This window comes from Gallus gallus, chromosome 10 (assembly GCF_016699485.2).
Source record: "Gallus gallus isolate bGalGal1 chromosome 10, bGalGal1.mat.broiler.GRCg7b, whole genome shotgun sequence".
In the NCBI taxonomy this organism is placed as follows: Eukaryota; Metazoa; Chordata; class Aves; order Galliformes; family Phasianidae; genus Gallus; species Gallus gallus.
In genome coordinates, this window is record NC_052541.1 from 2930018 (window position 1) to 2955535 (window position 25518).

The following is a 25518-nucleotide window of genomic DNA, read 5'->3' on the forward strand; positions in this document are numbered from 1 at the left end:
CACTAAGGGAGAAAGAATACTTGGCCAGATATACACCTGATCTCACATAGCACAGCCGCTCTTACACAGCTAACTCAAACAAGGCACAGATTCACCTGCATCTCTAAACTACTCACACTACTGCCTGCTGTGTCTGCCAGCCATTGCACCGCACCAGGAGATGCAGCCAAGAGCCACGGGGTCATGGTGAACCATTTGACTCCTAGCACATATCAAAAAGGGCTCCTATCTAGGCATGGAGTCCTTCATTCACCTCCATTTCCTTAAACACCCAAGAGAGTACAGGAGGATAGTCATCCCAAACTCCTTTAAGAACCAGTGAAAGAGGGCCTGGCCAGAAGGTGGTGGCCATATACAGGCCCCAGCTCTTGTTCTCCCCCAGTGCAGCCACTGTGTGCTGACCAACTGTGACCCCATCACCGGCACACACAGCTCTGCTCACAGCTTTTTTGTATTCCTCAGCTTGGACAGGATCAACCCAAACTTCAGCAACGTACACATGCAGAGAACAATCTGCGCCTCATTGCTCAGTACAAGATGAATGCACTTCCAGAGTCTAAGTCTTGCCTCGAAAACATATGGAAGAATCACAGGACGGTGTCTCCGTGAGCACGATGAGAACATGTGTTCTATCACTTTCCTGTGTCCCCTGTCACTGTGGATACATCCTCTCGGAGCAGCTCCTGCATTCGACCACAGATGACCAGAGTCCCACTGCAATGGCAGAGAGAAGTGTGCAGGAGGAGGCCTCCTAAGGTCACAGTAGAGAGAACATCCACAGCTGCCCCAGCAGCTGTCGGGCTCTGCCACAAAGCCTTTGCTGAGGAGGTCTCTAGGAAAAGAAAGGGAATGACTGAGCACAGGGACTGCATATGGGCTGACATGTACTGAGCTCCTCTGACCTGTGTACCGAGCAGCGCATCTGCTCTATCTCTGCATGCAGAACTGCACACTGTCCCCTTCAGACGAAGCTCAGCCTCGTGCTGCAAAAACAAAGAGAGGTCCTCAAGGCCAAAGCTTCTCCTTTTTTCCTCGACAGCTCCGAAACACCAAACATACCCCAGCATCTGGCTAGGCAGCCTGGCTTGGGCTGTTGCTTGCTTGCCAGGGAGACTGATTGACAGATTAGATCAGACACACCAATGATGGGCTGGGACATCTCGAAGCTCCATTTCAGGCCGCCTGCCATTGCTGTTTGCAGCATTAATCTCCAGTGACAGAGGGCCCCCCAATATGCATGAACCAGCTGTGCTGTACTGCAAGTAGGACAACGTGTCATATGTGCTAAGGGAGTGGGAATGGCTTCTAAGATGCCTCGGTGTATGCTAGGGCAAAATACCCCTGTAAGAAACTCTGCCACTGATATGGAAAAGGCTGAAATTGCTCATAGAAAGTTCAAAGTAGAACAGAGAAGCCCCAGGGTGGGGAAGGGAGAGCTGAAGCCTCCCTCAAGATGGCCTACATGTAACTCATCACAAAGCTTCCTATCAGGTAGGAGATTTATAAAGCATTTTCCCACCACTAGGAGATCTCTAAATTCTGCAGAATGAATGCCAAAGAGCAGTGACAACATTAAGCCTTGATCAGGAAGGGTCACCTCCCGCACTGGCTGCATCGTGCCTGCAGCCATCCGTCAGCCCTGCTGTTCTCTTGCTGGCTAAGGGGACAGCCCCTGCTTCTCCCTCTTCTTCTGCATTCCAGCGTGACCTCTGCCTGATCTCCACTTCAAATGCTCCGTCTGCAGCCCCTCTCTCTTCCCTGGTGGCACATATCCCCACTGCTCCTGCCACAAAGCTATGAATCATGATAGAATAATAAGCCCGTTTATGAGCTGCGCACAAACCCAAAGGACCGAAGAGCGGAATAAATCGCTACAAAGCTCTCTAAGCCGATTTATTCATTCAACAGGTTTGTGCTTTCACTCCAGCCTCCTCTAACTGGTGTCCAAACAATGTGCAGTGCAACAGGACAAACAGCTACCTTCTTTCAGGAGGTTCGTTACTTTTGTCTTTTCAAGATCAAGAGATGAGCTGAGTCCCTGCATGACAGCTGAACGCATCACCGCTCTCCCCGAGTCCCAGGCTTGCAGTAAGGCCCGCAGCAGTGTGCAGTATGTCAGTGAGCTGCTAACAGAGCTGGATGGCACACAGCTCCACCAGGGAGAGATACTGCCTAACCCCCAGGGTCCTCTTGTCCTCAAAATGGTGGACGAGGATTTAGTAATGGGCCTCTCTTGAGGTAGGAAGACTTTCACAGTTGAACACAGCTGTGTACTGACTGGTACAATCAGTATCAATAAATAAAGGGAGCTTTGCCCTTCACAACGCTCCGTGCAGTTATCTGTTCTTCCAGATACCGCTGCAGCCATATGGTAGCTCAGAATCACTCCTCTTATCTCACAAAGAGGAAAATGAGGCAAGGCAGGTTGCAGACATTTTATGAAGTTTGCCCTTCGGGGTAGAAGCATCCCGCCATCACAGCAGCCATCACAGAGGCTTCCTGATGTCATGGTCAGGGCAACAGAATTGCAGGAGCACAAAGCCAGCTCCCTGAATGCATCACAGGCTCTGCCCCCACCATTAACATGAGAAACAGTATGGATGTCCTGAAGGAGGGCATCGGTTCACTCAGAAACGATCTTGTGTTGATTACTGATGGTTGCATATGCCCTTCTTTCCCACCCCCAGAGCTCGAGAAGAAGTGATGTGCCTTCTTCTTGGAGCCCCACGGGAGGGGGGAGGTTGAGGCTGGGTATTAGGAAAAGGTTCTTCAGTGAGAGGCTGGCTGTGCACGGAGCAGGCTCCCCAAGGAAGGTGTCATGGCACCAAGCCTGTCAGAGTCTGAGAAGTGTTTGGACGATGATCTCCATTTTGGGCTGCTCTATGCAGGTCTGGGGGTTGGACTCGATGATCCTTGTGGGTACCTCCCAGCTCAGGCTGGTCTATGATTCTATGACATTTTGCCAGGCCTGTTATTCAGGCTTACCCATCGCCAGGCTTTCTAAGATGCTAGTAGGAAAGTTTTATTTCTTCACTTTTTTCAACTTCCTCACGTCTCAGGCGCAGAGAATTTGGAAAACATACAGTTATACAGGATTTCCCATGTGAGCAGTCCCCCTGAGAAATTGTACCCAAGTACCCAAGCTGAGTTTCTCCTTTACGGCCACCCCAATAGAAAGTGTGACCTAGTCAAATGCACGTGACCATGCCACTAGAGATCCTGGATCTGCCACTACGTCTTCCCCTGAATGATCTGCCTGGCTTGGGTGACAAGGTTTTCTCATCTGTAAGAAGTAGGTAGCAATTACCCCTTAAATGTTCATCTGTTACTTAGACTACAGCACACCCATGGGGGTCATATCTGAGGCATGCAGGTAGAGGTTGAATTTTTAGGACAAAAAATAGCCCTCTATACTAATTCAACAACTCAACCCACTGGAACACTCATGCTGGGACACAGGAGAGGGACAGGGTCCCATGACAGCGTACGCTGCCTCTCCCAGAGCCCCTCTGTACTGCTCGGTGCTACACAAGTGCAGAAGTTTCTCTTATAGATGCTTTGGGTAGGAAATATGAAGGAGAAGGAAACAGCTAAAAGAAAAAGACAGAAGAAAAAACATCTGTTAGCAAGTATCTTATTTAGCGGCTCTGTAAACTGAAGGTAGTATGGATGAGACATCAAGGGATCTCTCACGGGCCCTTGCTGTTACTGTTTCACAGGGGCATCATAGCGAAAAGGAAGTCTTAAGGATGGTAAGTTGAGTCCTTGATTCATTAGTCCCTACAAAATCCCCAAAGCAGTACAGCGAGACAGAAAGCAGCAAATCAACCTGCAAGCAGCATCTCTCTGATCCGGGGTGGGGTTTACCCTCTGGGAGGCAGTTGACAACTTTCACTGATGTACTCCCCACCAAATCCACGAGATTTTCTGAAATCTCGCTGCAGAACAGTTGGCTTTCCAACTGCGTTGCCCTCATGCTGAGAGTATCCCCAATTTATCTCCGTGGGGATGAAAGGAGCTGGGAGGAAGGCATTCAGTTTGTGCTGAAATTAATCCCTCTTTGCTTTCAGAACAGCCCAGGAATCACTCAGCTGCATTTTCGTTCATGGCTAACTGCTGGTGGAGGGTGTAATACGTGGCTTAAAGGAACAGCTTGCTGTGAACACACAAACCGCCAGGCTCACGTTGCCTTCCCTTTGCAACACGACTCAAAGACACCGGGCTTTGAAGGGCTCTTCCAAACCCCTTTCCTTTACATAATTAAAAGCTGATTATTTTCGCAACACAAGATGGAATCACGTTTAACTGCCTGACGACAGCATGGAGCTAGAGCAGGGGAGGGGAGGTAAACATCACAACTAGAGGACGAACAGCCTGCAAGAACTGTGGAGGAGGAACAGAAATTGCAAAGGAAGGAGATGCTGCAAGTGAATGGAGGAGCTATTCTATGCCTGCAGGGGTGTAAATTTCTGCAAAGTGCTTGCTTCAAGATCAGGGCTGAGGTCCATTTAGCAGAGCAGTGGGAGAGAATCCGAGAACCAAATTAGTAAGGACAATGAATTCCTCTGTGTCCTCGGTGCAGGCTTGACTCAGCACCCATTGCAGTCACTGGAAATCTTTCAAATGACTGTAATGACCCTTAAAGATTGCCAGCCAGGTTTGGATTAAGAACCATTAGGAGGAGCCATCCAGGACTGAACAAAAGATGAACTTTTCAAAGGTATCCCACATGAGCTGAAACCCCTTCAGCTCCGTTGGGAACAGACCAAGGCCTTCTGCTGCGGTGCAGGTGAAGCTGCCAGGCAAGATATGATCCAGTTTGAAAAACGAAAGCTGACTTCATCAAGTGCATGACTGGTCATGTGTCTGCAGGAAGGATAACACCCATACCAACATGTGGTCCAAGAGCAGCTTGCTCGGCATTTAGTTAAGGGCAGTATAGGCAGAGGCAGGTGCCCTCATGTCCCTTGGGTGGGAAGAATCAGTGCAGACTACCACTGGCAGCAGGGCTGCTCCATGGCCACGTGCAGGACTGCCAGCAGCCCCAGCAGGGCTCCTCCTGCCAACCAGCAAGGGCTGCAGCCAGAGCTCTGGGAGAGCACCCAGTGCTTCATGCTGAGGACATGAACTCACAGGATGTCTGTGTGATGTATCATGGGCCATGAGCTCACGTCTGCGCTGTGCTGCAACCCAGCCAGGAACGTGTCTGCTCAGCACCATGCTATGTGGACTTGCCAATGCCTGAGCAACTCAGAAAATAGACAATTTAAATTCGTCCCTTGCCTGTCTTCAAGAATGGCAGCCTCACAGTGATTACCCTGCATTTACAGAAAGGTTATTTTGTTTTAATGAAATAAAACTGAGTAGCTGCTCCAAGAGTGATTTCAACAGCAGGTAGGAAGTTTGGTGCATTCAAGAATCCTTTGAAATTAAGAATCAAGAGCCTTTGGGACACTTTTCCTAAGAGTTCACCAGGTGCTTCTGAACAAGGGACTCAGCCTCTGAGGGCATTTTGCTGCCAGAGAGGTGCTACTGTGGCTTGCACAGCCAGGTGGCTTCAAACTGGTTCCAAATAACAGTAACGCAGAGACTAATCCAACATTTCACCGCATTCAGGATCAACGTTTTCCTCCTCATTTTCACAGGCAAAATCACCACTTATATTCAGTTTCACATCAATAAATTGCCAAGATAATAGGACAGATGAAAAGAAGAAGGGCTGACTAGCGGGAAAACATAATAAAAAGGTGCTTGACTGCGCAAGTCAGTACTGGCCTCAGTGTCAGCAGCACAATTAGTCCTCCCCTTGCAGGCCGCATGGTTTGGTGTTGCATTTGACAGACAAATCAATCCTCCCCTTCTTCTAAGCGCTGTCTAATGAATAAATCAGCAAGGTCACTGGTGCTGCCACTTCGCCCTTTCCCTGCCTGCCAGCTGGAGCTGGACCTGCTGCCTGGCTCCATCTGCCGTGCTTCCTACTGGATCCAAGTGTCCTGGGGAGCGAGACTGTGTGGTTAAAACACAAGGCTGGGCAACAAAACTCTTTGGGCTTACTCCTGTGTCATCTCGGGCAAGGCATATCAATCCTTCAGACCAAACTGTGCACTCGTAGAATCATTAAGGTTAGAAAAGACCTGTAAGATCACCTTGTCCAGCCCTGTACCTACCACCAGTACTGCTCACTGAACCACATCCCTAAGCACCACATCTATGTGTTTTTTGAGTACCCCCAGGGGCAGTGAGCCCACCGCCTCCCTGGACACACAGATGTGGGTTGGGAGCTCCCTCACCTTGGCCAATCAACCTCAGCCAAGGGGGAAGGAGCGCTCGCTGCAATCAGCACTTTCCCTGACAGTCACCTCCAGCCTGCCTGCAGTCTCCGGCACAGCAGGTCCACAGCTTTGCTGGAGAGCCCCACATTAATGTGCTATTGCACTATCAACCAACTGTTATAATGATCTGGTCTTGCGTATGCAAGGGGGCCCTGAGCTAATTAACACAACAGCAGTAATTTACTCAGCACCAAGTATGTATTAAGTGTTTTCAAAATAGGAAGACAAGACTGCTGTCCTCAAGTACTCAGTCTAAAGGAGAGGAGAGGGAGATGGGAAAACAAGCACAGAGGGGTTGGTTGAGAGTGGTGTCATGTCTGAGACTGCCACAAGAACCTTGTAGACCTGTTGTCAAGCTGCCACCCTGCCCTGCAGGAAGTTTGGCTACGCTTTTCGTCCTCTCCCTGGTCCCCAGGTAATGTAAATGCTGTCCCTCACTCGTCTCTCGTGACTAGAGCCTTCAGCTTTTGGAGTGATTCTGACTGGACTAACTGGCAAATGCTTTCCTCAAGGCTATTCCTATGGAAGATTTGCCCTAGAACTCCATGTAAGGCCTTGCATCCCACCTCCACATTGCTGAGCTCCCCTGAAATCCCGGAGCAGCCAACACTCTACATAAGCCCACAGAAAGTGCTTCGCTCAGTCCAAGCCAAAGCCCAGCATAAGGAGTAAATGCAAAGTGGAGCCATAGGAGTGACTGGGAGAAGAGAGGCTCTCTCAAAGCAAGAGGCTGCCGAGCAGGCAGACGTGTGTGCTGAACTGCTGTGATGACACATTGCTTACAAGGCCTAAAAAAATCCACTGAAGAGAGTCTATCCCTCCCCCTGACCACAGCCCCCTATTAGAATGGCATGAAGCTCCCAAGCCCTAGACTGCAGTCACACACAGGAGAACCATGACTGCAACGCAGTGGGGTGCTGCAGGAGCAGTGGTAGTTCATTCAGCCACAGGAGGAGCACTTCCTTGGGGTGCAGCTCACCTAGCACACTGTTGCCTGAGCCCAGGAGCTGCAAGGACAGCTACTGCCCACCGAGTGGCTGTTGGCCACCAGAGCAAGGACGGGCCCAGCCACTCAATCTGCAGAGGAGAATCCCCATACAGTAATGAGAGATGACTAACTGGTAGGCCATTGGTGTAGATATTAATTACAAATAAGGCTTTCTGCCATGCAGGCTGTGACAGGCATCCTCGTAATCCTATGAACAAGTTCAACTGCATCCTTCCATCAAGTTGATGAGATGAGAAGCAGGCAGTCCTCTGGGCTGGAGTGAATCACTGAAACAGCCACCTCGAGGGTGGGATGCAACTGTGTGGTGACAGCACCTAATCTGTTCAGGCAGGAATGAGGGTGGCTATACCCAGCCTAAAACAGAAGAGAGAAGAGAAACAAGGCAATGAGCACCAAAACTCCTCCCTGCCACTGGTTTCCTAAAATCACAGGGGAGGAATGAGATCCCGATCTCTCATTATTAGCCCATTAGCAATGGGCCCTGATGCACTGTGACCCTCTCAAGTGACTCCAATGCCTAAGGCACCTTAGGGACTTACATCCACTCATAGAAATATCCCCACTACTGGCCATTTCCACCCTCCTCACTGGAGTCAATGTGGCAGGGGTTGAGGCTGCTGTAGGGACAGAGCTAGGTGCTGTGAAGACAAAGAGCCTGTTGGACTTTACACAGCTCCACGTGCTGCAACTTGTATCCTGTCCTCCTCCCACAGCAGAGAAAACAGAAGGGCTGCGAGAGGTGTCCTGGCTTGGCTTCCCCTCACTGCTGTCCTCCTCACGCCCAGGACAGAGTTAGCCACACGCTGACCTCAGTGTGCCAAGATGTACAAAAGCTGCTGCCTTTTCCTGCTGGTCTGTTGGAACGTGCAACGGTTCTCCCCTCCCTGCTCTCCCTCGCTGCCTTTTGTAGTCGTCTGTGTACACAGGTACTCAATAGATGGTTGGGTTGTAAATCTAGTTCTAAGACAGTAAAAATTCAGCTTTCTAAAAAAACATCCATTGTCAGCGAGTCTGTGGTTTTGCAAGCAGCAGGGTTATTAAATGTTGCTGTCAGAACAGCTTTATTTGACTGCATCAGCTTTTGTAGATATAAGTGAAATAGAATTTAGTGCAGCTTGGAATTGCCACCAGCACTGTGCAGCTCGGGAATACAGGTGATGGCCGCTGCCTTCTGGGACACTTGCATGCTCACCAGGCCAGCTGCACACCAACACGAAGAAAACAGACCCCAGTCTAAGGGTGAAACTAAGTTTTAAGTGCCTTTACTCTATATTTAATTTGAGAGACAGATTTCTCCAATCTGAAGCTCTCTAAGGGAGCTATGGAGCAGCAAGGGCCAGCTTTTCCCTGTGGGTAAACACTACTGGAGTCCCAAGCTGAATAATGACCAAATCACCAGGTCCTGTCTCCACAGCGCTGGGGCCAGAGGCAAGAGCAGGTCCTGGGGAAGCCCTAACAAAGCCACCTCACTGCTTAGTCATGAGACTGACAGCCAGGTCCTCCCAAGCTGCAAAGGCCAAGAGGCGATATGAGAGACCAAAGTGCAAGAGGACCGCTTTGAGCAGCACAAACCACTAGGTTAAGCCAGGTGAGAGAATCAGGCTCTGCATATGGAGGTGCCCAAACTCTTCAGGGTTTCTGTAGAAAGGCAGAGAATCTAAATGTGGAGAGGGCAAGAGAGAAGAAAAAGGACTAAGTAAACAGTAAGCAGTGTGGACAGCCCTTCCTTGTGGTTCACACTTCACACAGGCGACTAGAGGACGGCTCCCCAGCAGGGCAGGGCATATTCAGCAAAATTCCTATCTTTCTGTTTTTATGAGGTTAAGATTTCCAATGCTGCTTGAGGGAATATTCAGTTCCTCTTTAAATTAATATGAATCCAGCACTGAAACCCCTATGGTAACTTGGCAAATCTCTGCTTTAATATAGAGCCTCGATGTAATTAATATCAGATTGTAGAGCTCTGGGATGTACTGCAAAGAGGTCACAGGAGCGTCTCTGGCATTTTTCTGAAGGCCTTTAGGCTGAATAATATGGAAATTGCATGGGACAAGCACAGCAGCACCATGGCTTCAGCAGGACACCGTCTCCCCCAGGACAGCTCACAGAGGAGGGGCTCAGCCCACAGTCCCCATGTCCCTGAGGGCCCAGGCACTAATCCTGACTACTTCAGCAACCCACTGTCAGAAGCCTGACACCCTTCCTGTGGGAATCCACACCTCACCTAGGAAACCTCTCAAGGTAGGGAAAACAAAAAGTTGATGATTTTACGGGAAGAGAGCCTCAGTGCATCTTCCTGCTGCAGCAGTCCTACAATTAACACAGGCTGTGAGCTCTCTGTCCAAAGCTTTCTGGAGGCACAGTGAACCTATCCAGCCACATGGCCCTGGTAAGCTGCACCTTCAAAAGCTGAACTGCAGAACTTCAGCTTCGTCTTTCTTCCTTGTGGGCATCCAGGTATGGCCAACCCCTCAGCCCAGGGGGACTGGGACACCCCTGGGGCACGGCCTGTGCTACATGAATCAGTCTGAATGCTGAGTAAGGTGCTTTCATTTGCCTTGTGGAACCTCAGGTTACAGTCACCATAGCCAAAGGTTGCCTTAAATGGACAGAAAATAGGACAGAGAGAGATAGGCAGCAAAACAGCAAGAAGCGGATGAGGAGAGCCCAGGAAGTAGATATTTCTAGCTTCTACATAAACCTGACAGGGAATATTAGTCTTAAATAAATGTTGCCACCAAGCCAGTTGGAAATCTGCCTGGCCAATTTTCCTGTCACCTTGCCAGTAGCAGGGGAGACAGCTGAATATGCCAAGAGTACTTTTTAATGGCCAAGAATAGGACTTGCAGCACATGCCCAGACACTTTGTACATACCCAAGTGCACCAACTTATCTCAGGCTCACTCATCTTACACAGCTCTTACAGCAGAACCACACAGGCACCAGGATGATTACCCAATATAGCTCCCAATATACCTCAGTGGAGTCAAAAGAAAAAAAAAAAAACAAACTAATGCATGCATGCATGCAGGATTCTGCCTGGCCTGGGAGTTAGCACAAAATGCTCCTATCATCTACACAGACAGCTCTCAGCCCAAGTCTGGACATATTTTTATCGTGGGTGTGAGTAACGCTTAGATGCCATGCCCTGCTTCCTCTCAGCAGTCCAAATTGCTTCCATCCTGGTTGCTTCCATCCTGGTAGCCTTTCAAAGCCTTTTTATAGTTTCCCTAAGAGGCACAAAAATTGTCTTACAAGTGGCCACAAAAAGCTCTCACAACATCTCAGCACGAAGAACTATGCAAAAAGCCCTGAGTACACCCAGACAAGAGACACCAGTGAGAATTCAGCAATGCAGGCAGAATTTGGAGGCTGGACACTGTCAGCACAGCCACTGTGACCCAGCCTAGCTACCTCCCAAGCTAACTGGAGCAGGCAAGCACTACTTTGTGTCTCTCCTTGCAGAACTTCTTATTTATATCAGCCCAATCTTGCTAATCGTGTGTTAACCACTGTGAAAAGCAGGCACTTTTTGTTTTTAGCCAAGTGAATGGGAATACCAGTATTTACAGCTTAACTCTGACAGCTAATCTGGGAGGAAACTGGTTTGAACTGCTCAGAAACAGCACGGAGAGATTCTGTCAAGGCACTCCACTCTGGCTTCACTCAGCTGCTACGGAAGTCAAGCATATAAGACAACTGCAGGAGGAGCACATTAAGGCAACCTTAGCATCTCTAAAAATCCAAGCCAGGTTTCCTACCTTTTGCTTTCTTCAACTTGCTCTGTCCTGAGCACAATCCTATCTTGCCAGTGTGACAACCCGCTGTCACCAGGCTTTACTCCCCGAGCATCCACAGCCCGCTGATAACCAGGGTTAAGAAGAAAACAGCAGTTTTCTGGTCGGTATTTGCATTTTTGGATTCTAGCCTGGAAATAAAGGAATATAGAAAAGCACTTGTAAAAATATAAAGACAATGTGCTCACATCATGCTTCCATTGACTTTGAACAGTGTTATGCCTGGAGTGAAATGGCTCTGTCGGGTTTAAGCTTGTCCTCAGAAATGCATTCACGTTTCTCAGCAATGCCATGGGAACCACATGGGTATCTCCAAGGGAAGAATTTGGCCAACTATATTTAACTATTTAAAATTTCAGGGTTATTAGCAGAATACGGGCCAGAGTCCCATAAAAACAAAACAATCAGAAAAACAATGATATTCCAGAATGACTGCGAAATAGCTAACTGCACCCTCTCCTCTCATCAAGGCACACCAATTTGCAAAGCGATCAGCATGGGTATTGATTGAGACAAGGAAGAGGCAATATTTACCTAAGCACCTGTGCTTATGGTGCTTAGGCCTACCAAACAGCCTGCCATCCTAGCAATCACATACAGCGGGAGAGAATTCTCTGTCATTTCAGCCTTTAAAAGAGCCATGAAGCAGTAGATAGCATCAGCAAAAGGATGCATTTTGGCAGCATGGGAATAAGCCATTTTGTGTTAGAGCCAGAGCCTTCTGTTTTGGGTCACACCGACTCAAATGAGCTCTTAAAAACAAACAAACCAACAAAATTCCCTCACGTTCTCATGTGTTCTCCTCCCCCTTGTTGCTGTGCTCTCCCTTGAAAATCTCTACATCTAGGGCCACAGTGGGAATTCCTCTCCCAACCTTCTCCAAGAGGTATGCACAGAGCTCCATGAGAACCTCACACTCCTCTCCCCACAGTGGTGTGATTTTGCTCCCACAGTCCCCACCTTCTGAAGGCAGTACGGGTGTTGTGAACAGCAGAGGAGTGGTTTGTGCTTCTTCTGGAAGACGCCCAGCGCTCCACACTCACACTGTCTCTTCAGCCCTTCCTCACCAAACACCTGTACTCCCACATCCTAACCCTAAATCAAGTAGTTCAGCAGCTAATTCCAGGCATTAAAGGGTGGCAGACGTAAGGAATGCTGCTGTGACTATGAACAGAGATCTGCAATATCGGGAACCAGTTTAAAGGCATGAACCATCTCTCAGAGCAAATAGTGACGTGTCCAGAGCATGGTTTCCTGGGCTGTACTGAATAGCATTTCCCAGGAAAATGTTGCTATTGTGTGAGCTGTCAGCTCCAGTGCACTGCACCCACTGCAAACGTAAGGAGGTATATCCAGCTTAAAATATCATTAACTCAAAACAGGGCACACTTTGGCAACAGAGATCTGTCTGTGTAGAAATGCTCCTGTGCTGAATGGCATCTCCTCACTGCTGAGCAAGCAAATCTGAACCCCAGTGAGTTTTTATCCCAAGGCAAGCAAGTCCTCGAAAGACACTCCCTGCCCAATAAGGATCATTAGGACATTTTCCATGTCACTAAGTGACATTTGTAGGTCAGTAACAGAAAAGCACACACAGACAATCCATTGCTCAGAAATGTGCCTGAGATGGTGGGAAAAGAAGCCCAGAAAAGAAGATACCAAAAACAGCTCTAAAAAGTCCTCCTGTCTTTTCCTTCTGTCAGCTTGTGGAGCTTGTGACTTCAGCTTGAGTGGCAAGCAGCACCTCTTCCTGCTCTTTTCATGCATGACCTCATTATCACCTTTAAAATTAAATTCTACCTCATTTTAGGAATCGTATGTAGACCTATAGATGTGTTACAGGGCATCCCTACACCCACCTGCCACATTTGCCCTCCACTATCACAGAGCTGGCCCATGCACATCTCAGTATATCCAAGCAGAGAGCCGGCACACAGACTACGCAGCATGTTGAGGGCCCCAGGAAAGGTGTTAGGCTTCATCCCCTACCTTTCAGCACACGTGTAAGCCTTCCAGGGGAAAGGCTGACTTCTTCTTGGACATCAGCCTTAGCTGCTGCCACAGCAAGTGGGCCAGCTGGGCCAGAGGTAGCGAGGTAGCGAGTGGGCACAGAGCTGGTGCATAGCAATGTCAGCACCTACCAATTTAGGCACTGCTTGGTGCAGGTGTATCTGGAATCACAGTGCTGCTCTGGCAGCAGCGCAGCACCCACAGTTTTCAGGCATGATATGTAGCAAGAATACAGTTCACGTGACGATCAACTCAGCGCGTGAGGAGCTGCCAGCACCCTCAGCAGGCACGGCTGGGGCACACTTCTCCTCCCCAGCCCATTGCTTTTGAAACACTTGGAAAACTGCCTCCCAAGCTAATGCTTTCCCAGAGCTAAAGACCGTTTTGAATCATCTCAAAAACAGCACTTCAGCTGCTCGTGAGTTACAGATGATGGAAAACATATTTTGGGGTGGGGGGAGAATAACAGTGAAAAAGTCCTGTAGCCAGAAAGCACGGCTGATGCTTGAAACTTGGCACATGGGCTCTGAATGAGGAGTCTGTGCTTTCCTAAATTGGAAGAAACATGGCTTTGATTTAACAAAGTTAAAATCTCATACTTAGCATGCACTGGAGCAGAAGGCTTCGTGCAGCCTTAACTTTGCATTAGCATATTCTTTTCCATTTAATTAAGTGTTGCAAATTGTTTTTCTGTTAATTATTTCAGTTATGGACATTATTATTTTCCCTTTCGGAAGGCAGAATATTTCAGGGGGGTTAATAATCCTGCAAACTCTCCTTTCTTAAACTGTTCATTGCTACTGATCAAGTTCCACCTGCTTTTGTTAGGCTGCAGGCCTCCAGCTCATTTATAATTGGAAACATCCTGTACCACATATCTCCAGAAGCACTGATATGAGATCCCAGATGGTAGCACTCTCTTTCTTCCGTGCGTATAATTTCACAAAAAGGCCCACCGACAGCTATTGTTTAAAGGAGATTCGTGTATGCAGACATGGCAGGTGATCTGATCTGCTTTGTATTAGGGATGGATGAATCAGATGAACAAGAAACAGAGAAGGCCGTATGAGAACCAGGGACTGGCATCTGGAGGCTTCATTGCCAGCACTGCCACTGAGCTGTTAGGGAACCATTAAACCTCTCCATCCCAGACTTCCTCCTCTGAAATGGGCTGATTATTGACTGTGCCTATCTGGCAAGTGCCTAGTAGGTATCAGTTAATATTTGGAAGCACCAAGATCCTCAGAAGGAAGGCACAATATGAATGCAAAGCAGCTGTGCTGCTGCTCTATTAACTGTAGACAGCCTGCACTGATCCCGTGTGAACTGTCTGCCTGTGTACCTGAACCAACCCCAGACCACTTATCTTTGCAAAGGGTTAGGATGAATAACAGTCCTAACCAAAAAGCCATCCAGAGGGGAGTCCCCATGAATCTTCCAAGAAGTGCATCGTCCTCCTCCTTGCCATTAGCACACAGAAGCAAGCTCCATTATGCAATAAAGGACTGCTCGGCAAAGCAGAATGAGTTGAAGGCAATATTGAGACTAAATATGCATGAAGTTCTTTCACTATAACTTATTCAAACATTTCACATCTGCAAAACTGAGCTGGGAATCTGACAGAGCATCTCTGCCTCTGTCCCACAGCACTCTTGTATCTCTTCCTGCAAAACCTCAGTTTTGACCTTCTGGCTGGTTTCATTCCTGCAACTTGAGGCCATTCAAAACCTCTTCAAGAAATCAAAAACTAATAAGGACAATATTTCTCAACCTGAGACTCAGGAGTTGGTCATGGAACATCCCCTTACCTTCCCTCCTTCTGCTGCACCACCCACACACCATACCAAAAAGCAAGCAGTGCACAGGACGATAAAGTAGTAGCTTCTCAAAAGGCCTAGACTGTCCCTGCACCAAGAAAGATGCAGCAGTGGACTACAAGATCTGATCTGTTTTCACCTTGAAGCATCACACAAACATTAACCTCATGAACCCGATCTCTGGGAGGTGCTATTATTATTTCCATTCTGAAAAGACGAGTCTGAAAGATTGAGCAGTATCTTCACAAATGCATTTTGGCCCCATAAACATGGAAAGAGAGAAGGTAGCAGCTGGACAACCCTGGTACATGACTGTACCCAAGGCAGCGTTCCTAACTACTCTGAAATCTATCCCAAGTCCCTTAAGATGGCACTGCCTCTCCAGCTTCCTTCGCTCTCTCTTCAGCCAACTGTGTTTATCTTGCTGTTAAGAGTCACGCGCATCCCAAAGTAAATTATAAGGCCAGGGCACTAGACAGGGTCAAAGGCTAGCATATGAATTTACTGTACTACCTCCACTCTCCCAGGAGCCCCTCCTGAGTCCTAATAAAGATCTCTGAAACAAGATGCTAATGCTGGATTATCCAGGTAATCTCCCCGAGTTACTTCCCCGGTTTGCCTGGTTATAAATAATGAATTAGGCCTTTACTTATTATTTCTTCTGCCCTCTGGGGTCGCTGCAAGTCTTGGTAAGGAATACAAATTTAAGAATATTAGATCCACTTATTAATATCAATTTCTGCCAATCCGGCATGAGAGATGCTCCTCGCTCAGTGCACGCTATTGATAAAATGAAGCGGCTGGGATGTTAATGGCATGGATCTAATAGCTACGAACTGGTCCAGCCTTACTCACCATTCCCATAAATTGAATTTTAAAAAGGCAGATGGGTGCTTCATAAGTGGAAACAGAATCATGTGCCAGCTTTCATTTCTTTTCCATTCCTGAGTACGGGTGAAATTAAAATCTCCCCACTGACTTTGTCCACATAAGCCAACCACTACAATTAGTCCCAGTTTTAAGGGTCCCCGTTACTGCTGCACTGGATTTCCAAAGCAGCCCAGCTAAGGCATCTTAACCATTTCACTGCCACCATCCAACACAGCACGCATTTGGCTGAACATGGACAGCAGCCACACAGGCTTGCAGAGCTCTTCAAGCTGAGAGAACCAGTACGCAAACCTGAACCAAATCTACACATAATCCCTCCTCTTTCTCCCTCGTGTCTTATTCCATCTGTTCTTTGGCATTAGAGCAATTAATTTCAGTAATAAGTATGCGCACGCTTGCAGCATTGAGCTGGCTGGGAGTCTCCCCCGAAACCACGCTCGAGTAGCTGGAGCTGAGTTTGTCTACCACCTGAGCACTGGTAGACTCCTCAGACCAGACAGCACACTTCTGCCACCAGGTTCCTGGGCTTGCCCTCGTTCTGGCCAGGACCTCTTTGCCAGCAACAGTGATAGCCAAGTATAACAACATACAGATGGGTGCCAGTATCATTACCAAGAACTCAGATGAAATTACTGCCTCTTGGCTTCTCCGCATCTACTGCAAACTGAGCACACACGGCAGACTTCACATGGTTCAAACAACAACCTTAGGTCCACTCACAAAAGGGAAAAGTTACCACCCAGCTGAGGGACAGGGACAAGAAGTGAAGCCAGCAGGAGTTTTCAACGACCACTGCTTGATCACGTAGACATTTCTGAGCCCACAGGCCTGCTGAGAGCCGGTCTGCGTGGGGCAGGATGCTATCACCACTGGCCAGAACGCAGCAGATCTCCTAACAGGCAAGACCTCTGTGACTTCAGCTAGTCTTGTATCAGCAAGGCCACAACAGGTAGCAGAACCAACCTCCATTCCCATTCATTTGGCATTAGGCTCAAACACAAGCCTAGGAACCAACATGTGCAGTATCCCCTTTGGCCAGGGGTCCTAAACTGAGACATTACAGGATTAATCAGGGTTCACTTGATTAATAAATTAGAGGATGACGCTGATTTGATAGTATCAGGAGGCAACAAGTCAGCAAAGGCAGAGCCTACACCCAAGCACCTCTTCCATTCTGTCAAACCTTCTTACACGTGCAGAAGCCTAATAGAAAAATAATGATAGCTGTTAATTTCCCTAAAGCTGCAAGTACCACCTTGTGCTGTGTGCTTACATAGTGTCCTGCTTACAGGGACTCTGATCTTCTCCGGCACCCCTCAACGCTGTTAATTTGAGGAAGCAATGTCAGCCAGTGATATTTTCATGGATAAAGGATGCCTCAAGTGTAATACCAAGACTAAGGGGCTATAAAAGAGCAAGAAAAATCCAGATGCGTTCCCACTTTGTTGTTTGAAAAGAATACACTGCTGCTAGCAAGACAGAGCTGAAGAGCAGGACACTGCTAAGAGCACCGAAGTGTACTGCCTCTTAGAAGACGGTGGAAGGCACCCTTGAGTTCATATGGCTATAATATTTGTATATAAGAAACTCAAGACAACAACCTCAGCCTCTCTACAGTGAGTCTGCTCTGTATAACTGAATAGTTCTACATTTATTACAGCATTTTTTAGAGCCAGCTCTTGGATTTTAAGCACATCCCCAGTAAAACCCAGGCCAAGACCAGCCATTGATCCTACCCTTACAGACACACTTCTGAAGGTATCCTTGTGAACAGATCTCCTCCATAACCCTCATGCTACAGGCAACACCAAAACTTGCCTAGTGAAATCAGCAATGCTACAGTTGCTGCTGCTCCTACACAGTCCACCAGTATCTCCTCACCTCCAGCTTGTGGTCACGGTGCAACGATCTTTGTAAACCTCAGCCAGAATGCGTGAGGAAAACACATTTCCCTTTGCATATAGTTTCACCAGGTTTCAATATGCTTCAAGCCTACACAGCATCAAGAAATGCGCTGTTTCCTTCCTCCTTCATTTAGATGTCATTTCATCTACAGCTTTGTGCTGCGGTTCCCCTCTCTGTAAGCATAAGCAGAGCTCTTTAAAGCTCTATACATGTTTAAAATGCATCTTTTCAATATCAACCACATATCTGAAACAAAATAGAAGGTGCATGAATCACCGACACTAAAGATTGTTGGCATAGCTACACAGGACTTGCTCTGATTGATATTGACCATGCAATGGGAGATCATTACTGAAGATCTTCCCCTGGTTCACATTTCAAGCCCCTCAGCATATGCAGATACATTCACATTTATTTGAGGAGCCTCTGGATGTCACACTTGGCTTAGCAGCAGCAGATGTTACTAGCCTCCTCTCTTGAAAGTGCTCATACTACCTCACAAGGGCCAGGCTGCCACTGTGCTTAAATTAGGACTTGGCACTCCCTTTCTCTTCCTTGAAGCATGGACCATTTGTTCTCCTTCTTCTGTTTCAGGTGGCATAATTGAGTCCCTTGGGGAATGCAGATAATTAAACAGGAAGTGAGATTGTCTGAGGCAGCAAAAAAAAGTGGGTGGCTACAACTGAGAGATGTCAGATGCAGCTTTAAGTTCTGCTGCCAACTAAAAGCCCAACCCATAGAGATTAGGGATTTCAGTGGTGGACTCAAGGTCCCAGTGTGAAGGCCACAATATTGGTTATTCTCTCCTTCTCCATGTTATTACAAAGACCACAGAGAAACTGTCTTATTGCCACATCTTGAGTACTGTCTGAACTCATGCTCATCACCCTACCTCAAGGTTTCCTTGTGATGTGGCTGGAGATGGAGTTTTATCCCCTTGGGTTTGATATGAGACAGCTGTGTTGGAAACAAAAAATCGTGCAGCAAGCTTGGGAAGTAGCAGAGTATGAACTAAAAAGCATGGAGGGGAGAGGGAGCTGTGCTATTCAAACCTCAGAAGAAAGGAAAGTCTTCAGATCAGTTCTATATTTCACTGACAGGCAACGCGAGCATTTTAAAGCTGGTGCTGATCTGCCAAAGCTAGGGAAGAGTAAAAACAACACAGACAATTGGCGCTGCTTCTGCTGCATTTTGTATGAAACAGGGTAATCTCAGAGGCCTATGAACAATGTATTAGAACAGCCTATCCCAGAGCTTAGAAATGCACGAGCAAGCAGCTGGCTGCCCATCCACCTGGGAAAACAGGAGCAGGCTGAGCCTTGCCGTGTTTGAGGCAATTAAAACAAAAAATAGGCAGAGTGAGGAGTAGTGAAGGAATTCCCTGGTATATTAGAAACGCTGCACAAAAGGCTCACTTCCTAGTCCACATACCACAGCACTTGATGTCGCTCTCAGTGCATCACTTGACATGATGCCACCAGGCACAGCATTTGACATTATCCTCTGCAGATCAGGCACACAGAAGGCTTCAGCCTGATGCAGCACTAGCCCTGCCTCCTTTCTCACAGCTTTGAGATAAGTATCTGAAAGATCCTGGCCCAGTTCCAGGTAGGATGGCCGTAATGGCAGCTGATATGTCCCTAATACCACCTATCTTTAAACTGCTCTCATAAGCAGAGAAAAACCCTGACCTCGGCAATTTCAACAAGCACAGAGATATTTAACTGCATCCTGACCTGCCAAACTCCTCCTGGGCAGGCAACCTCCTCTGCCCTTCTGTTGTGCAGGCTGTGTATGCCGTGCCCCAAAGAGGCTATGATGCCATTCTCAGGCATGGCTGGTGTTCATAAGCAGCAGCATATTGCTGGTGAAGTGAACCGCGAAGCCTTGTAATGCAGGATCTCTGCTCATCACTGTAATACAGACTCTCACTCTCCTCTCACAAGCAGAAGCGGGATTTTAAACAAGAACAGAGATAAAGCAAGTTCAGATGCAGAGGACAGCAGTGAGCCAGGAGGGATTAAAGCAGCCAAAGGAAAGCTGGAAGTGGTACTGTGTCTTCTACCAAACAGACCTGGCTTTTGAGCACCTCTCCTGCACTGCTTTGTGCAGCAACTCCTCCAAGAAATTATTTACCAAGGCAATAAAAAAATCCAGGAAGTTACTCAGATTACAAGTCCAAGCAATTAAAACCATGATATTTATGGTACTGTAAGACAGAGGCACATTAATAAATAATACTTTGCTCTTCTACAGCACTTTTCCTCTAATGATCTCCAAGCAATTTACAAGTTTTTGCTGGCTGAGCTCCCCAAGCCCTTGCAAGGTAAGGAGGAGGTAAGTGGAGCACCTCCCCCTCAGCCAGAGGAAGGCTGTCTCGGGGAGAGAAACAATGCCAGTGCTCGATAATACCTGAAACACCAACTCAAGCTGAGGTTTCAGCACTCTGTGCACTGCCTGACATGCAGTAATGATATTCCTTGAGCCGAGGACACGAGACGTGCAAAGCATAAAAGAAAGGAGAGTCAGGGCAGGTAGAAGCCTGCATAAAAAACGCCGCCTTGCATACATTCTCCTTGTTGCAGTGCTCTAATTGCCACACAGCACGCCCTGGCTGTTTTAGGCTGGCACATTACTGTGTGAAGAATACAGTCTGAAGAACACCTGACTTCTCGGGGCCTGGGCTTCCCTCAGGAAGGCACTACAGCAGCATCTTGGCATCCAGGGCCCAGACACAGCAGCGGCATGGGGGTAGCAGATGGCAGAGGGCTGGTTGGCAGCCAGCTGGCCACGCTACACAGAGCTGTTCGGGAAGCTAATCAAGGCCTTCAGATCATGGGAATGCTGCCCAGGTGAGGACTGCAGGACAGAGCACATTCACATCTAGCCAGAGCAGCCTGTAGCTGAGGTAGACGTGGGCTCCAGCCCCCCCCCCCCCACCACTGCACTGTCCTCCCTCCCTGCTCCTTTATCCTTTCAGAGCATGAGAGATTATCTTTCTTGCTCTGAAAAGGAACAGCAAGCCCTTCCTCCTCCTGGGAGCAGACAAAGCTGCCAGGTTAGGACATGGAGACCCTAAAGGCTACAGTGCCTTCAGGCAACGATCCGGCAACTGATCCCTGTGGGCCTGACACTACCGCTATCATCTCCCTCAGCCCCTGGGAGCTGAAGAAGCCTTCTCAGGCCGTCTTGCCTTTTGAGCTCAAAAGATTCACCTTTGCTTATTCTTCCACAATCTTTTCAAAGCCGGGTCCTGTGTGCACGGACTCACGATAGGAAGGCTTAGCAGAGACGAGGCCATCCCACAGGCAGTTCAAAGCCTGGTGCTCACCCTGCACGGGGAGGTCTGCAGTAGCAGAGAGACCTCAGTGAACCTGAGCACAAACCTGCAGTGTGAGCACAGCACAGGGGTAGCACACAGCTGCCAGGTGGTCTCACCACTCACACTCTTCAGACTGCTTCCAAAACCAGCTCATCTGCCACACTGTCAGGGAGAGAGATGAGATGCCTCGCTCACAGGTCTATATTTATTCTTTTAAAAAATAATAATAATAACGACCTGTCTGGCGACCGTTAGAAATATGTGTAAACCAGTTAAACACACTTTATAAAACCTTAGAACAACATAATATTTTTAGTGAAACAATCACAGGAGCAATTTCACCTGTACTTACTGCCCAGTCATCTAAGCACAAACATCCCTGAGATTTACGTGTGAGTGGAAACATAATTTCTATTATCTCCAACACGAAACTTGGCAATGGAAAATCCCTGCCTAGAGTGTAAAATCAATTTCAATAACCAGAATAGCAAGAAGTCAAAGGCAGGACTTGGAAAGGACATGAGTTTCTCAAGTAGCCAGCCTGTGTGTTTTATAATGGGGACGCCGCTGGGATAGGATGGGATGGGCAATTGGACATTCTGGCTGGCTTCTCTCTCTCTCTCAGCATGTAGCTGCACAAAGCTGGTTCTGGATCACACTGGTGTCTCTCAGACTTTGTCTTCCCTGACAACACACACCGGAAGGATATAAGAATCAAATGAGAAAGCACAAAACTGCAGGACTTAAGCCTGCTTTTCACTGCATCCAGACCTGAGAGCCTAGAGTCATGAAGGCTATCTCTGAGGCAGGAGTGGGTGCTTCAGAACAAGATTACCCTCTGCAGGGGGTAATCTGCCCGTCCCAATCTCCGCTGTGGCAAAGGAGCCTTTGTGAGTGGCTTCCTGGTTAACAGAGGAGAGGTACAGGTAGAGCTGATCCTGCCTTGGAGAGGGCTGGTGAATTAGGTAGCCTTCCAAGATCCATTTCAGCTGCATTTACAGCAAATACAAAATATTGCCTTAAACTCAACACGTGAAACTCTAAATCTGTTCTCACTACTGAGGCCTGAGGGTGACAGAGGCAAGCGTTTCCATGACTGTAACAGTTTTGGATATTCCCATTTGTCAGCAAAATAACAGCTACTCATTTAACTCCAAACTACCATATACTACTTCGGTGGCAAAACTCAAACAGCTTGCCAAGCCATGATGCCATGGGCAGCTGTATCAAAGGTTTGCCCCCAGCTCATATATGGTGACATGAGCTCCATTGGTTTCTAAAGTCATAATGCCATTCATTGAAATATCACCTGCAGATAAAGAAAGCAGCTAGCATGGGTTTATAGGTGAGGTTTTTACCTGCTTGTATTTGTGCATTCCCTTCTAGGACCTTTTTACCAGGGACTACTTTCGAGAAGGCTGGAGTGACAGCACTCCTCAGCCATGTACTCAGACCTTCACATGCATCCTTTGCAGATAGAGCTCCAGCTGCCCATTCCCTTGCAGCCTTTGCTTTCCAGGGAGTCATGCCAGGCTTTAATTATTTCCCTCTCTGAGTGTGAAGATGGGCTGGTTCTAAGACAGCTTTGCCCTGTGAAGGCAAACCCTTCACCTTCCATTGCAAAGGGATCTCTTCCCCTCTTGTGAATTCCCCTGCAGTGAATTCAAGAGTTAATTGGAAAAATAGCTATTTCAAAATTTATCAAAAGAGAAAAGCGAGGGATAGCATTTATAGACAGGGACACTCCTAAAAGAAGCAGCAAAAAAATCATCAAGTGACACCTTCAGTGCAAGAATATTCACAAGTCACAGAGAACTGAGCCTCTGCCATGAACTATGCTCAGCAAGGAATGAACCCAAGACCTGAACCACTTTTCTAGCTCCCCTCACTCATGTCTGTGCAATAACCAGCAGCCAGCGTTGTGGAAAAGGAGATAGACTCCTGAGTGATCCTTCCTAATAGATTCGTCTTTTATCATGTTTTCATGACCTTTGTAAAAGGCAATTTAAATTCTAATTGTCCTGTGAGCACCACAGGAATCAATTAGTGACAAGAGATGTTAATTGTGCAGCCAGGGAGGAGGCATTGCTAGGCTGCTCAGCTCCAACACGGGGTTAAGAGCCCAGGGGAATGCCGGGATGGCTGGGGCTTTAATCAGTCCTCCCTTTTTAATAGTTTGCATGTTGTGCTGCAGTTGTCAAGGTCCATTAGTCGTCCACAGCACTGAATGAAGCAGTGGCATCCCCTCCATTCCTGCACTCTGCCAGCACATACACAAAGGATCAGAATGAACTGCCATTGCAAAAGCAAATCCTAAAACCTCCTTTTCTTTTTGTTCTCGCTTCCTTCCCTGCAGACCCTGCATAGAAATCAGGCCTTGGGCACTGGCTATTGCAGAGTAAATGCTTAATGTTGGTGGGCTGTAGGGGAAGCAAACGTGCTCCTTGTCACCTCAGGATTCAGCCAGAGCCTTCTGTGAAAAGCAAACACTCCTATTTTCATACCAGGATACACAGAACATCGCTCACGAAGACCCTGGCACTGTTCAGACTGCCTCTTGAAACGCCAGACGGAGGTAATGCTGAACGCCCAGTATCTATACTGCACACAGGCATAAATGGGGAAAATTTATCTGAGCCAGAACCAGAGCACATAGCCTGAGAGACTATCCAACCCATCCTGGCACAGGTACATCTTGGGGAAAAAAGGACTTGGCACAAATAATCAGATGCACCTTGGGATGCACCATTTGTTACCTATTTCACATCAGGTGAAAACAGTCCTACCTTACACCTGTGCCACAGCAAGCAGCTGTGCCCAGAGAAGTTACGCAACGACCCAGAGTCCCCAGCATCTCTGTATGCAGCATAACTTCATGCTAGGAAAGCTTGCGCTCTGCAAGGTCACGCATCCAGGGGAGTTAAATCCCCTGGAAACAACCACCTCACCACTGCTTTCTGTTAAACATTATCACAGACCATTATTACGACGTAAGTCTCTCCACATTACCCACTTAGTCAACTACCAACCTCAGATGCTGCCTTGGGGAGGTGTTCTGCCCATCCCCGAGGAGTCTGCCTTTTGTTGTTATATGGAATTCACACTTCAAAATCCCACTTTCCAGCGCCCCGCTGCCAAAACTAAGGCTGTCACAAAGACAGGAGAAAGGCATACATCCTTCTCGGTAAACTAGTATCTGATCAGAGAAAAACTGCAGCACAAATTTACAGGCTCAGCGCAGTTACGGTCCTTCTAATCCTCTAGGTCTCTACCTTCAGCCCTCTGCTCCTTCTATTAAAGCTCCAGGCACTTCTAGGCTCAAGACCCACAGCCAAGCTCTGGCTTTCTGCTGCTGTCCCTGGCCATAGATAAGGTCTCCTTCCCCCCACTCCTCTCCGTGGCACTGATCAGCCAGACTGATGTTCAAACTGGGCCACAGATCCAGGCTGGGACAGCTATGACTATCCTGAGTATACCACCATCTTCCCAGATGTCTGGTACTTTTTGGACAGTCTCCAGCTTTTGTGAGCCATGAATCCTTTACTCATTCACTGTTGATCATCTAAATAAATCACTGCCTTGAAGACACCATACTTGAGCTTTCTTCTCTGCAAATCCAGGAGGGGTTAAAATCATCCCATGCTAGTCACAGGTCATTGCTGTCATATATCACAACAAACTCCAGTTTACCATGTGCCAATTAAAGCCTTCCAGGTAGCGCAGGCCACAGGTCTACATGACCACCTGCACCTCCAGCCCAGTCCATTTCTCCCCCATCAAAAGGGCACACTAAAAATAGTTCTCCCCATACACACTCAAGCAGTTTTCAAGCTATGGTATCTTTCTGTCTGCACCACTGTCAAGGAACAGCTCTCACTCCTTCACATACCATCGTGACCGATCAAGGTGAAGGAGCTCTGACTCAAAAGGTCAAAGGACTTCCTACTTGGTGCTTCAACCTTCCACAGTGTGCCTAGCCAAAGGCTCACACTCAGCCCACTCATACATAGGGGCCTACCTGGCAGACAAGATACAAGCTGAGTTATCTCTATTTCAGCAGAAAATGCTTGACACCTTTATAGAAGTGCTTTGATAGGCAGGAAGAATCCACTCCACCAGTTCCACTTGTCCCCTGCCTCAAGCCTCTGAGACAACAAAACTACCGTCAGTGCCTCAGACCTTCACCACTTCCTCTCTTGGAGCTGTTTATTCTCAGGTTTGAGATTCTTCCTGCCTGATAGATTAACCTCTTTTACGAAGTGTGCCCACTTGTACTGCTTCACTAAGATGTTTAATTACTTCTGACTTTGCCCGAAGCAGAGTAAACGCTCATTCTCAGCAAATGCTTTTCTTGGGAATGCTCTCCCCATGGACACTGACTTTGTTTCTAATTTATTTTATCTGTGTCACATTCTCTAACAGCCTCTGGAATAGA

At 47.8% G+C, this 25518-nt stretch overlaps 1 protein-coding gene across 26 annotated transcripts in view; it reads right to left on the reverse strand.

The window, feature by feature from the left end:
* Window positions 1-25518, reverse strand: part of HMG20A (high mobility group 20A) — a 161258-nt gene that overhangs the window by 67440 nt on the left and 68300 nt on the right. For 18 of the 26 annotated variants that reach the window (XR_005862519.2, XR_005862518.2, XR_005862517.2 and 15 more), the window contains one exon: window positions 11103-11269. The exons of 7 other annotated variants lie outside the window; for them this stretch is intronic. The gene's annotated coding sequence lies outside the window, so the exon portion shown is untranslated. Of the gene's footprint in view, window positions 1-7462; window positions 7696-11102; window positions 11270-25518 lie in introns of those variants that run through there. One more of the 26 variants, XR_005862540.2, reaches the window with a different exon arrangement.